Source organism: Lathyrus oleraceus, chromosome 1 (genome assembly GCF_024323335.1).
Source record: "Lathyrus oleraceus cultivar Zhongwan6 chromosome 1, CAAS_Psat_ZW6_1.0, whole genome shotgun sequence".
Taxonomy (NCBI): domain Eukaryota; kingdom Viridiplantae; phylum Streptophyta; class Magnoliopsida; order Fabales; family Fabaceae; genus Lathyrus; species Lathyrus oleraceus.
In genome coordinates this window covers 302,289,149-302,304,585 of record NC_066579.1, presented here as the reverse complement: position 1 = coordinate 302,304,585, position 15,437 = coordinate 302,289,149, and the positions used below count along the sequence as shown (strand labels likewise).

General features: G+C 37.9%; 1 long non-coding RNA gene across 1 annotated transcript; it reads right to left on the bottom strand.

Annotated features, from left to right (window-relative positions):
• Positions 1-9,866: 9,866 nt before the first annotated feature.
• On the bottom strand, positions 9,867-11,888 carry LOC127131776 (uncharacterized). The gene is made up of 3 exons (XR_007806518.1): positions 11,418-11,888; positions 10,467-10,534; positions 9,867-10,363 (listed from the first exon to the last, which is right to left on the bottom strand). It is a non-coding gene; the product is annotated as an uncharacterized LOC127131776 (long non-coding RNA).
• Between the last annotated feature and the right edge of the window lie 3,549 nt (positions 11,889-15,437).

Here is a 15,437-nt window from a genome sequence, read left to right as displayed (position 1 = left end):
GCTCGAGAAAGCTTGCTGCGCTTTGGCTTGGGCTGCTCGCCGACTAAGACAGTATATGTTGAATCATACCACTTTATTGATTTCTAAGATGGATCTTATCAAATATACATTCGAGAAACCTGCTGTCTCCTAAAAGAGTTATCACTGATAATGGTACTAAATCGAACTCTGCATGCAGTTCAAAATAAAACACCATAACTCTTCTCCGTACCGGCCAAAGACGAACGGCGCCGTGGAGGCTGCTAACAATATCAAGAATATGACAGTAACATACAAAGACTGGCATGAGATGTTACCTTTTGCTCTTCATGGTTACCGCACTTCGACAGGGGCAACTCCGTTCTCTTTAGTCTATGGAATGGAAGCCATCTTACCAGTGGAAGTTCAGATTCCCTCTCTAAGAATCATGAAAGAGGCGGGCTTAGACGAGGACGAATGGATTCAGACTCGACTCGATCAGATACATTTGATTGATGAGAAGAGACTTGCGGCTGTATGTCACGGGCAGATATATCAGAAGCGCCTGACCAGGGCATTCAACAAAAGGGTCAAGAGACAAGTGTATCAAATGGGCGACTTGGTGATAAAGCGTATCATCCTACCACAAACTGATCCCAGAGGCAAATGGACTCCCACATACGAAGGGCCATTTGTAGTTAAGAAGGTATTCTCAGGTGGAGCCATGATACTCGCTACAATGGATGGCGAAGATTTCCCGCATCCCGTGAACGCGGACATAGTTAAAAAATACTACGCATGAAAGAGACCCGCTAGATCGACGTATCTAGGCAAAAGTAAGGGCATCCCGGCGAACCAAAAGGGTTCGGGCAAAAATTAGGGATATATAAAAAAAAAATGTACACCCGGCAAGTCGAAAACCTGAAAAGGCGGCTTGGGCAAAAAAGGGTATCCTGGTGGACTGAAAACCTGAAAAGGCGGTCCAGGCAAAAATTAGGGATTAAAGCGTATGACTATGTCCCGTTCTCAGTCAACTTTATCCAAGTTCAAGGGACTGACCAAGCCAATCACTTCTATCCGACAGAAGGGGATGAGATGCTTGAAGACATAATGACAGTAGTAGACTTAAAATCAATAAGACTTTTCTGCATAGCTTTCTCTTTGTTTTTGACAATTTCCTCTTACTAGGATTTCTGTCTCCTTGTACACAAATTGCCTGTTCATAGGCCTCCTTTCAAAATCAATGCAATTCATTTCAAAAAAGATGCTTTTGTTTTACTTTTTCTGTTTTGTTTGCGTAAATGTCCATTGATTTAATTTGAATTAATATGTGCATTTGAATATGATAAATGTTTACCAAAATATATGCGTAGAATAGCAATAGCAATTACTACCCGACTTCAGGATCGAGGAGAAGGTCTAATCATGCTTCCAATGAATCCGCTACCAATTCTATTCCCCCAGCAAGTCTGCTATTCCTCAGAAGAAATTAGCAGTATTCCCCGGCACAGCCAGTTACTCCCCAACAGAGGTCGGCATCATCAGACAGATTGATCATCTCATCCATCCTCAGCCAAGATCTGTGGAATATTTCTACCATCAGACAGAATCAAGAACCCCCTGCCGAGAAAGGGTCATCGTTACAAACATCTCCAATCAGTAGATGGGGATTTATTTTCCCCAGTAGAGTCCCCAAGCAGAACTTCTCATACGCATAACTCATTCATTACATCATTTCACAGCATACGCATGCATACAACATTCACATTTATTTTAGCATAACACGAAACATCTCATGCATCATGACATAGCATGAAGCTAACTTTTCTTTGCAGGTTATTTATCCTCCTGATATAGTCAAAATAAAAGGTTCATTCAGACAGACACCTTTATCAATCACATTCAAGATTCAGATACATATTTCAAATACAGTTCATGGGAACATTCATTCTGACAACACTTCGATATCCTCCTAACGATGGCATCTTTAAGCCCATCCCAGACATTTATTGCAAGTACAACATATACAGGTTATCAGATACAGCCTAACGTACGGTTCATTCTGATTCAGCCCAACATATGACTTCTTCAGCAACTCCAATGCGGTCTAACGTACGACCCATTTGGACCTTCAAATCCTCGGATGCTGCCTAGCGTACGGTACATTCAGGGGTGTAGTCTAGCGTATGACTACTTTCTTCTTCGGATACAGCCTAACGTACGGCTCATTCTGCAACTCAGATACGATCTAGCATACGATCCATTCTGAACTCCAGCAACTCCAACGCGGTCTAACGTACGACCCGTTTGGATCTTACAACCCTCAGATGCTACCTAACGTACGGTACATTTCTGAAGTGTAGTCTGGCGTACGACTACCGCTTTCATCATCAGATGCGGCCTAACAGACGACTCATTCTGCGACGGTCTAACGTACGACCCGTTCGGATGTCCATCCCCTCAAATGCTACCTAACATACGGTACATTTCTGAATAGTCTAACGTACGACTACCCCTTTCGTCATCAGATTCAGCCTAACGTACGGCTCATTCTGCAACTCAGATACGATCTAGCGTATGGTCCATTCTGATCCTTTGTCCCCAACAGCATATGACACACTCCGACTCCCCAGCGAAGTCGGCAGCCTAATGGATGACTCATTATTCGGTCTAATGTACGACCCAGTGTGGCACCCATGTCTTCAAATTGGCCTAATGTACGGCTCGATCTGAAGCTTTCGTCATCAAACCTCCCGGATGGCATCTTTAAGCCCATCTCCATCAAGACCAACTGTCGATTCTTAAGTGCAAATTTTTGGGGCATTCTAGTGTTCAATAATCTTCCACCTCCAGACCACGAATGGCATACACGCCATCCTAACTCTCTCGGTTCAAGAATATTGAACAGGGGCAGCTGTCATACCCCAAAAATTACCCATCATTTTTCCTAAAAAAAAAAAAAAAAAAAAAAAAAAAAAACGAAAAAAAAAAAAAAATTTAATTAATTAATTATTTAATTAATTAATTAATTAATTAAAATAAATAAATAAATAAAATATAACATTCCAAGCCCATTACCCACAAAATTAGTCTATAAATACTGAAGCTTCACACTTGGAGTTTACATTGGGAGATTCACTTGAGAAAAAGGGAGAGAAGCAAAATGCTCTGAGGTTTCCTTGGAACAAAACATTGGACAAAACCTGAAGGGAAACCTACAAGCTACTCTGCAGCAACCTCCAGGCAACTCTGAAAGGTTCATTCTGACTCACAGACTTTCAGCTCAAGCAAACCCTGCCATTTGATTTTTCTTCTCCAATCAGGTTTGCCCTATATCCATCATCTTTATGCCTTTAATTTGAATGCTCTAAATATATGAGGTATTATGGGTGAATTTGATACCCTTTTGATGCATGTGTTTGACAAGAGGTTTAGGCCTCCTACCTTTGGTTGCTTTTTATGAGCTTTTAGTGAATTGAAAGGGCATGATTTATGTGATTACATTTTGATTTGAGGGCAACTCTTGGTTACCCTATTTTGCTTCACTAACCCTTTTGTTGAGTTTTTGTGAAGGCACCTAACTTTTGCAGGGATAACTTGCGTGGTTTCCCACTTTATTTGTGGGATACCCCCTGGAGGTTTCATTCCGATTACCTGTACTGACTCACTTTCTTTGATGGTGTTTAGCTTGGAAGGATCCCTGGGTTTCCCATTCCTTTAATTGCTGTAACTTCGGATCTTTATCCGTGTGATAATTTTTTTTCCTCTCTCATACTTTATCGCTTTCTTAGCTGGAAGACCTCGATAGGAGGCAATGTTTGAGCCCTTGGTGGCATTTTACTCTGAGATACATGTTTTGTGTTTTGTATTCATATCCCTGCAGGTAGCGCGGTTCCTTCGTCAAGGACTGCCTTTTTGCCCTTGTTGTGATATTTCTCCGGGGTAATCTTCGATTGCACCCTGATTTGGTGTTCTGACATGTTTCTTTTTTTGAGTTTCGTAAAGGTTCACATATCCCAGGAAAAGGTTATTGGCTAGGTATTCCACTTTATTTGTGGGATACCCTTGTGGAGTTTCACCCTAAATTATTTTTTTAATGTATTAATTTCTAATGTATTAATTTTTTAATATACTATTTTTAATAATTTTAATGTGGAGTTTCATCCTAATTATATAATTAATTGTAAAACTTTGCCTTTGAATAAGTGATCTTGGACCTCTCTTTGTTGCCTTACGATTACGATATTACGGTCATGTCCCGCGAACGTGGGGATACCCTTAGCAAAGACCCTTCGGTTAAATCATCATAAAATAAATTATAGTCCCTCGGATGTTGCCTTCGAATATACAACTTTGTCCCTCGATGACCCTCCGATGTTGCCTACGGTTAAATGATGATAGTCCCTTCGAATGCTAAGGTATCCTCATAACTGTTGCCTTCAATGACCAATCGATGACCCTACGATGACCCTTTTACATCCAAAGGATAAAACTACTTATTTCTCAATAATAAGGACAGTTTTACCCTCATAAGGATAGGAAATACTCATAAAGACCTTGGGTCGGTATAACTCTTAATTGCTGGCTCACAACCTAAAACATTTTTTCACACCTCACACCTTTCAAAATACCTTCAGAAAATCACCACTTGGTATACATTCATACTAGAATCATTACCGAGTTATATTTTTCTAAACAATTTTCAAAACTAAACGAGATAATCATTTTGTATACATTCATACAAGAATCATTACAAAGTTAAATTCTCTTTTCAAAACAATTTTTCTAAACAATTCACAAACACTTTTTTTAGACAAAAATAATATAAGTGATCGAGCAATTAAGAGCCCATGGATAACCATGGATACAAAGGGTGCCAACACCTTCCCTTTGTATAATGTACCTCCCGAACCCAAAATCTAAATTAAGGTCTTTCCTGTTCTTTTCCACCTTTCCTTATTGGATAAAAGAAAAGTCGGTGGCGACTCTTGCTAACCGCGACATTGCGATTAAAACCACAAAAAAGTCCAGTTCTCCGTATGACAAGATGCTTGGGAGATCTTGAAGACTGCTCATGAAGGAACCTATAAGGCAAAGATATCAAGACTTCAACTTTTGACCACCAAGTTTGAGAACTTAAGAATGAAGGAGGATGAGAGTATTCATGACTTTCACATGAATATTATTGAGATAGCCAATGCCTCAAGTGCCCTAGGGGAGAAGATGTCAGAAGCTAAGCTGGTCAGAAAAATCCTCAGGTCTCTTCCAAGGAGATTTGACATGAAGGTAATTACCACTGAAAAAGCTCAAGATATCAAAAACATGAAAGTTGATGAACTAATGGGATCTCTTCAGACCTTTGAGTTAGGGATCTGTGAAAAATTAGAAAAGAAGAAAAGCACAGTCTTTGTTTCTAGTATTGAAGACATTGAAGATGAATGTGACTTGTATGAAGGGATATATAATGTTATTGTATTACTTGGAAGACAATTCAACAAAGTGATGAAGACGATGGACTAGAAGACAATATCTAATGTCAAGAACAAGTCATTCGACATCAACAAAAATCAGGATTTTTGCAGAAGGACCAAAACTGAAGAAAATACTAACCAAGGAAAAGGAATCAAATGCCATGGATTTGAAGGGTTTGGTCACATAAGAGCTGAGTGCCCCATGTATATCAAGAAACAGAAGAAGGGTCTATTTATCTCTTGGTCAGAAGATGATTCTGAAAGTGACCCTGAAGTAGAACATACCAAACAGGTTACTGCCTTGACTGGAATTTGTGACTCCGATTGTGAGGAACTTGCTGAATCTTACAAGGAATTGTGCCTCAGAAGTGAAGAAGTCTGTAAACTAGGAGAAGATCAAAAGAAAGTTATTGCTCAACTACAGGCAGAGAAAGTGGAGCATATATCTATCATCTCTGATCTGAAGGAGGAAGTTGTATTGACCAATTCAAAACATGACAATATGACTAAATCTGTAAGAATGATTAACAGTAGTTCTAATGTGCTGGATGAAATTCTTCAAACTGGTAAGAATGTTGGAAATGTTCAAGGTCTAGGCTATGATAATCTAGGTGTAATGAACAAAGGAAAATGGTCTGTAATGAACTTTGTTCAACCTAAAATAAAATAGGAACACATATGTCAAATCAAATGTTCCAACATCAGGAAGGGCATCAAGAGGTTTACTCAGGAAACAAGACCCCAAGATGGAAGTGTCATAATTGTGGTAAGTATGGTCACATAAAACCCTATTGCTACAAATTATATGTCTATCCCAAACCTTCTTCACAACCCAGAAGAAAACAAACTATGGTTAAACCAAATAAAAGATGGATTCCCAGAAATGGTATGTCAGGACTCATAGCTCACACCTCCCTCAGAGCCTTTGCTAGAGAGGATTGGTATTTTGATAGTGGTTGCTCTAGACACATGACTAGTGTCAAGAAATGTTTGGTGAATATTAAGTCATATTTTACTATATATATCACCTTTGGAGATGGATCAAAAGGAGAAATAAATGGGGTTGGAAAGCTGGACTATCCAGGACTTCCTAGTCTAGATGATGTTCTATTTGTTAAAGGGCCGACTGCTAATCTGATAAGTATTAGTCAACTATGTGACCAAGGTCTCAAAGTGAACTTCAGTAAATATGAATGTATGGTAACAAATGAGAAGAATGAAGTTATCCTGAGGGGAGCCATATCAAAAGATAACTGCTATTTGTGGACACCTCAAGAAATAGAGTGTCTCTCCACTTGCCTAATGTCAAAAGAGGATGAGACTAAGCTATGGCATCAAAAGCTTGGTCACTTACATCTGAAAGGTATGAAGAAAGTTATGTCAAAGGAAGCAGTCAGAGGAATTCCCAAACTGAAAATTGATGAAGGAAGAATCTGTGGTGAATGTCAAATAAGGAAGCAAACAAAGATGTCACACAAGAACTCCAACATCTGACCACTTCTAAAGTTCTGGAGCTACTTCATATGGTTGATGGGACCTATGCAAGTTGAAAGTCTAGGAGGAAAGAGGTATGCATATGTTGTTTTTGATGACTTCTTAAGGTTCATGTGGGTGAACTTCATTAAAGAAAAGTCAGAAGTGTTTGAAGTGTTTAAAGAACTCTGTCAAAAGATTGAAAAAGAGAAGGATAATGACATTTTCAGAATTAGAAGTGACCATGGGAAGGAATTTGAGAATAGAAAGTTTGAGGAATCCTGCACCTCTAAAGGAATTAGTCATGAGTTCTTCTCACCCATCACCCATCAACAGAACGGTGTGGTGGAGCTCAAGAATAAGACCATTCAATAATGTGCCAGGGTCATGCTTCATGCCAAGAAACTACCATATCGTTTTTGGGCTTAAGCCGTGAACACTTCCTGCTATATCCTTAATAGAGTGACTATCAGATCTGGCACATCAACCACATTGTATGAACTATGGAAAGGAAGAAAGCCAACAGTGAAATATTTCCATGTATTTGGAAGTAAATGTTATATTCTGGCAGATCGTGAGCAGAGGAGAAAAATGGATCCTAAAAGGGATGGGGGAATTTTTTTGGGTACTTTACAAACAGCAGAGCATACAGAGTTTTCAACTCCAGAACAAAGGTAATGGTGGAATCCATAAACATTGTTGTGGATGATTCAACTAACGAAGTTGATGTCACAGATGATATTGAAACATCAATGAATAATGTTCCAGAAGATGTTGCAGGCTCAAATGCTAATTCTGAACCTACAGAGATTGAGTCAACTAACAAAGGGCCTTCCATCAGAATTCAGAAAGATCATCCTAAAGAGCTCATTATAGGAAATCTAAATGAAGGGATAATTACCATATCAAAGGAAGTTGTGTCAAATTCCTGTTTTGTTTCTAAATTTGAACCAAAGAATATCAAGGAGGCCTTGATTGATGAGTTTTGGATTAATGTTATGCAAGATGAACTTGTCCAATTCAAGAGAAATGAGGTGTGCGATTTAGTTCCAAGACCTAAAGGAACAAATGTTATTGGCACTAGATGGTTGTACAAGAACAAGTCTGATGAACAAGGGGTTGTTACCATAAACAAAGCCATACTTGTTGCTCAAGGATACACCCAAATGGAAGGAGTGGACTTTGATGAAACCTTTGCTCTAATGGCATGCTAGAGTCTATCAGATTGTTACTTGGAATGACATGTCTTTTAAAGTTCAAGTTGTTCCAAGTGAGTGTTAAAAGTGCCTTTCTAATGGCTATTTAGATGAAGATGTGTATGTTGAATAGAAAAGGGTTTATTGATCCTAGGTTCCCAAATCATGTGCTCAAATTAAAAAATGCACTATATGGTTTAAAACAAGCTCCAAGAGCTTGGTATGAAAGGTTGATTGAGTTTCTCATCAACCATGGATATAGAAAGGGTGGAATTGATAAAACTCTCGTTGTCAAAGAGGAGGATGGAAAACTTATGATAACTCAAACTATGTGGATGCTATTGTATTTGGAGGGATGTCATATGAGATAGTCCAACATTTTGTCAAGCAAATGTAATATGAGTTTGAAATGACTTTGGCAGGTGAACTGACGTACTTCCTTAGGCTCCAAGTCAAACAGATGGAAGACACCATTTTTCTATGTCAAAGCAAATATGCAAAGAGTATTGTGAAGAAATTTGGATTGGAGAATGCTAGCCACAAAAGAACTTCTGCACGCACTCACTTAAAGTTATCTAAAGATGAAAAAGGCTTAAGTGTTGACCAAAGTTTATATAGAAGCATGATTGGTAGCCTTCTATACCTTACAGGAAGCAGACCAAATATAAATTTTGTTGTTGGAGTTTGTGTTAGGTGTTGTACCCCAAAATTTTCCCTCCCCTTTTCATCTTTTCATTCAACCATTGACTTGGGAATCATATGTATACATTCATGCCTCGTTCATATGCATCCTTCAACCGTTAGTTGATCACTATAGATTTAAAACTCTTGACTTGCAAAGCTAAGGTTTGTGTGTGGATCAAACTTCAAAGGTATGACTTGGCTATTCATCTGATCATATGAGATGTAAAACCCTAATTGCCTGATCTTGGAGGTATGGATTCAACAAGGTTTCATCAAGGCACTCCTCAGGGTTTTCAAACCCTAATCCTTAATGATATGGTTATCAAAACCCTAATTTGGGCCATCCTTGCTTGTGGATGTTTCTAACCCTAAGTTTCATCTGAGGCATCACCATTTAGTTGATCAATGGTGCATTGGTTTGTTCAAGTTATATTCAAGGCCTTATGTCTTTGGTTCATCAGAAGATTTCATTGGTTGGATTGGATCCATTCCAAGTCTCATCATTCCATTTATTCATCCTTGGTTCATTCAAGTGCATTCAATTATGGTGTGCATGTCATCCATCTTCATGGACAAGATCTTGGTTTGTGCTTGGTTCATTGGATAGTCTGTCAAGTTTTCAATCCAATTTCATTCATGACCATTTCAATCCACCCAATAATCCACTAAATACCTTACCTCAAACATATCACGTTCTTTCCATCACAAATGTCCATGATTATTGCAGAGGTTACATTGATTGGACAAATCGGTTACAACTGACTTTTAGTCAATTGTTGACCAAATTCAACACACCATTTTTGAACCCTTAGCACTGGTCTCTATGCATTGAATCAAGATTCATCACAAGATCATTGGTTCATTTAGATTTTGTTTGGTTTTACATGAGTTTTCCTTCTTTTTAATCATTTGCAATCCAATTTTTCCATACACATAAACCATTCAATCATAAATACCATGCATTTCCACATGAACCATTAATCAATTCTTTTTTCTTTTTCTAGCCATGCCACGTTTCAACATTGATCCACGTTAACCTTGTTCAAATTTCATGTTCATATTAACATGTACCATTCAAATGCCAAATTCCAAAACCATTTACAAGTCATTACCATTTCATTTTTCAAATCACTTTTCAATACAATTCAAACCATTTACATCTAATTCCATAAATTACATGCAACCATTTAAAGTACGATTTGAATAAAATTACATTGATATTTACAAGTCACTTGACCTAATTACATTCAATCACCATGTCTTATCATACATGACATAAACCATACATATTACATCCCTTTGAACCAATTACAACCATTAATCCAAATGTCCAAGACCATGAGTTCAAATACATTCAAATTCCATGGCTAAAAGCAATGTGAAAACTCCATGATTCCAAGCAATGCACTTCATTTTACAAGCCCAAATTCTGAGCATACAAACCTACAAAACCAGACAAATTTCGGCTGTGCAAACCTGCAAAAGGAACAGACCAACCCAAGCTTTGTGAACCTGCAATAAACCATACCTAAATGCAAACCTTGCAACCTCCTTATGGACCTGCAGACACGAACCTTTCATCTGCAATTCAACAATGAAGAATTATCTCCATTAGCATTTCAACGATGCATTCTAAACAAGCCATAAACATAACTCATAACAAGCTAAGCAAAAAAGGTTGAACCAAGTCAGAATGGCGATGAACATCATGCTACTCCAAACCTTCAATGCATAAGGCCACTTGATCAAGTCCTGCAGAAAAATTAAAACCATGAGCATCTTGATCAATTCAGGTTCAACTCAACATTAACCAGACTAACATCCACATATGCATTAGTAACCTCATTTGAAATCCCAATCCAACTTAACTAACTTAATAATAGAATAGCATCTAACATAGTGAGCACACTTTACAATAATTGGCAGCAAATGAATTCGATAACAGGAGTTAAATCGTTTAACCTAAAAGAAAACCACACCACTTAAGCACTAACTGTCATGACAGAGACCATAGCAGAACCTCCATTAATAAGCATAGCATGAACCTAACCGAAATTCTGCAGGGATCTCATCAAGTTCATTTCAAAACTAACAAGATTTCAGTTGGAATTGCATAACAAAATTCCAAATGGATAAAAAGAGAATAATGATGACAGAACCAGTATAACAAAGCCAATTATTGATTTTTCACAAAAACATTCTAAGAGTATTTTCAGTTCACATAAAAATGGAATTTCAATTAACATTTCATTTGAGTTTGAATTTGAATTTCCTAACTAACTATCCATTCCTAACTAACTAACCCTAAATTTGTTAGTTAACATTCAACAACTTTGGGTTGAATCAAACTAACTGAGTTAACTTTTGTTAACTCATATCTCTCTATAAATTAGTTCACTGGGATCATTGAGAGGGGCGAGATTTTCACAACTATAAAACTCAGATCCAATTCCTCAAGAACTCGCTGCATCTCTCAAACCCTCTCCTTCACTCCACATTGAAGCTCTGAAACAACAGGAGCTAGACCTCTCATTTTCAGAATAACACAATTTCCAGAATCCTTCCTATAGACTACATTCACAAAGAAGAAGAAGAAGAACGTGAAGAAGGAATCAAGACTTTGAAGAATTCGTACCGGAAGAAACTCTAGTATTCTTATTCAATATCATCATCTTATTTTTCAACGAATTCCAGAACATTTCTCCGTTCTGCAGGTAGGCTCTGTTCACTGTTCCGCCCTGAATTTATTGTCGTCGTGCGAGGGGCTTTGATTCCTCTTGATCTTCGTCTTATTCGCGTTTCAAAGATCTATGGTCCGTATCCTATTCGACGTCGATTTGAGAGTGTAGTTAAGAGGTGGAATGATTGGCTCGGGGATTCAGACGTAAGGTTTAATGGCGAGCGTTTTGGTGTTGGTATTTTACTGATTGGACCACGCCACCTCCTCCGAAGCGGCGGCGTCTCATCTCCGGCGAGGATGCAGGATGAGAGGGAAGGAGAGTGATGTTTAAATTTGAACCTTCTGAGTGTTCCATTTTCCAGCTTTATCGTGCGTGTTATTGGCCATTAGTGCTGATTAATTCAGGTTTAATTCCAAGGTGTTGACTATTGATTAGCATGATGACCGTTAATCCCAAAATTAATTAAGTTAATTACATTTTCCAATACCAATTGTGACCATTTGCCTGGATTTTGTTGGTTGTGGTTCGGATGGGCCTTGAGTACGCTTCGGATCCATGTATTTTTGGCAGCGTTTTGCACTTCTTGTTTGGGCTGGATGAAAGTTTGTGCCCATTATGTGGGCTTACGCCTCATTTTTCTTGGCAGACTTTGGGTCTGCTAGTTGCACCCTCATTGCCTTGGGAATTTCCGGTTTGGGCCTTCGTGCAACGGGCCTATGCGTCAGCCACAGGAAACACCATGTTTCAGGGCTTTCACCCCTCCTTCAGGCCCATTATTGCTTTGGTTCTTTTTGGTTGTTCTTGGGCTTAGTGTTTTTTATGTTGTTAATTAGATCATTTAGAATTTTATGATTAGATTGATTTTGGTTTAATTAATTTAGAATTTTAATTAAAGTTAGAGTTAATTAGAACTAAGGGTGTTTAGCTTAGAATTTCAATTAGAAAAAAAAGATTATTATTAGATTAGAATTTTAATCGCCACTTTTATATTTCTAAACAAGTTATGTTAAAATCAAACTTTAAGACTTAATCAATTTTAGGCCATAGTTAGATTTTGACTAGAATTTAATTTGTGATAATAATTGAATATTCTTGTGAAATGACATTTTACCCTTTAGGGGCTCACTTTACCATTTTTAGTCATGTAAATGCATGATACCTTAGGATTAAATTTCGACTTAGAATTTTTTTTATCGAATTTTTGACTAACCAATGCAGGCTCCCTTAGGAATAACTTATGAATAATCTTAACCATTAGATTAGGATTAGTCATAGATTCCAAATTAATTCAAACCCTCTGATTCAAATTGATCAAAATCAATTTCGATCAATTAAATCCTTTGATCATGTATAACCCCACAATCCATCAAAAGTCACTTGATCATTTGATAGGATTAATTCTAACATTGTGGATCTCCAAGCTTCAAGACCAGTCTTTCATGCAAGATATCTCAGTCAGATTGAGCAACGGATTATACAAAATAAATCAAAGGTCAACACTTAGTAAATATGATTCAAATTGAACGAAATGAGCATTAAGTAATAAGGAATGATGAGACGGGGTTTCTCTTACCCTTGTCTAAAGCGACTTTGCATACGGGGCGTAGGCCCTAGATATTCAAAGCGTATGCCCTTATTCATAGACTTTAGTGCAATTGAGTAAACTACCAAGTCTTCTTCATATAAAACAACATCCACTCAAGGAGCAATAATGAATATTCTTCTCCAACAACTTGTCAGTTATGAGAGGTATCATGCGCCATGAGCCTTAAGTAATAAGGAATGATGAGACGGAGTTTCTCCTATCCTCGTTTAGAGTAACTTTGCGTACGGGGCGTAGGCCCTAACTATTCAAAGAATTTGCCCTTATTCATAGACTTTAGTGTCATTCTTATCAATCAACTGTCAAGTCTCTTCCTATTCCATATTCAATCAATCAATCGCTTCTTTTGCCTCAATCATCTTGCTGTCAGCCCTAGTGGGCTAAACTACGAAAGCTCTGATTTCCTTATTAAACCATAAGGATACGTAGGAAGGAGAATTCAGATTCTTCGTGAGCTATCTTATTTATTAATCCATCATTCTTTCATCAATCAATACCATCTTTTTTAGATCAAACATCACTTTTCCTTTGGTTTCCATGTACATCCTTTTAGGATGCCTAATGAAAAGTCTGCTTTGTGAATTAAGAGTTGTTTGGCTTGTACCCAAACACTTAATTTGCTTTGTTTCTGGTTATGACAGAAGTGGGTATGCCTAGTTTCCTCCAATTCCAAGTTAATACTTCTTCCGCTCTTCGGTTCAGAGTTTATTCCTTCATGGATACAAGATACCTTCTTCTTTGATCTCGAACTGTCTGTTCCCCAGCAAGTGATATATCCTCTCTTGTACCCAACAATACTTCCTTGTGGCTCCCATACCCATCCTTTTATGACATTTGTCCATCTTGTGAACCAAGATTTGTTTGGCTTATACCCAAACACCTAATTCATTCTTTTGGTAAGACAATATAGTGGGTATGCCTCTATTCTTTCATATCTTAGTCTGTACCTTTTTACTCTTGGGTTCAAAGCAAGTTTTCTTTGTGGGTACCCATGTTACCATTATGTTGGTACAAGTTATACTATTCATCACTCCAATCATATCCTTGAAGTTGTTTGTCTTGTTCCTAGTTGCCTAGGCAAACACTTCCTTTTCTTTCTTTTGTTTTCGTAGTTCCACGAACTACGATTACTCTGATTTTCTTATTGCACAGTGAGAATACATAGGCACGAGGATGCGAATCCTTATCGAGTATACTCCTAATTATTCCTCCTTCCGCCTTAGGGCACCACTCATATCTTTCACGATTCATGATCTACCGTTCACCCCAGTGACATACTGTTTCTTTGAAATCAAATAGATTTTCCTTTGGAATCCCATATATATCCTTTTAGGAAATTTTCCCACCTTTGTGCCAAGAGATGTTTGGTTTGTACCCAAACAACTAACTCATTCTTTTTGGTCATGACAATACAGTGGGTATGCCTTTATCCCTCCATATCTTATTTGTGCCACCTTTACTCTTGAGCTACAAATACCACTTATCCTATGGATTCCAATATACCCTTATCTTTGGTTTCAAATTATAAATTTCAGTCACTATTACCAAATCCTTCCTTTTTGTGACTTTGGTCACTTCATTCCATTCATCTCCACGATACATTCATATTCTACCTTCATTCACTCCATGTGATACACCCTATCTTTGAGCCAAATACACTACCTTTGTGCTCCATCTTATATCATCTTGTGAACCAAGTGATGTTTGACTTGTACCCAAACACCTAATTCATTCTTTGTCGGTAAGACAATACAGTGGGCATGCCTAGTTTCCTCCACGTCTTAGTCTATACCAGTTTTACTTTTGGGTTCATGTTTCACCCATTTTTGGAGTTCAAACAACATAATCCTTTGGTTCAGACCATACTTTGATCACAATTCTTTTCATATCCCACCACTAATTCTTTAAACTACGGAGCTATGAATTCCTCATTGCACTATGAGGATACGGAGGCACGAGGCCCCAATCCTCACCAAGCACTTTATCTATTTCTTTCCTTTTCCCCTTTCTTTTACGAGTAATCTTCAGATATGAGACTTGTTCAAGCAAGAACAGTAAAAACGGTTCCCATGGAGTACCATGGAGGTTTGGGGTGCTAATACCTTCCCTTTGCATAACCGACTTCCTTACCTAGCATATCTTTTTCCCTCGGGTTTTATCGATGTTTTCCCTTTCCTTCGGGAATAAATAAAGTTCAATGGTGACTCTATTGTATGTTCGAGCGTGCGATACGTTCAGGTATATTTCCGCTAGCTTCACTAGGTATCAAGTTGAACCCAAATTAAGTCACATTAATCAAGTAAAAAGGATTCTTAAGTGTGTGAATGGAACTAGTGATTATGGAATGTTGTACTCCCATGATTAAAAATTA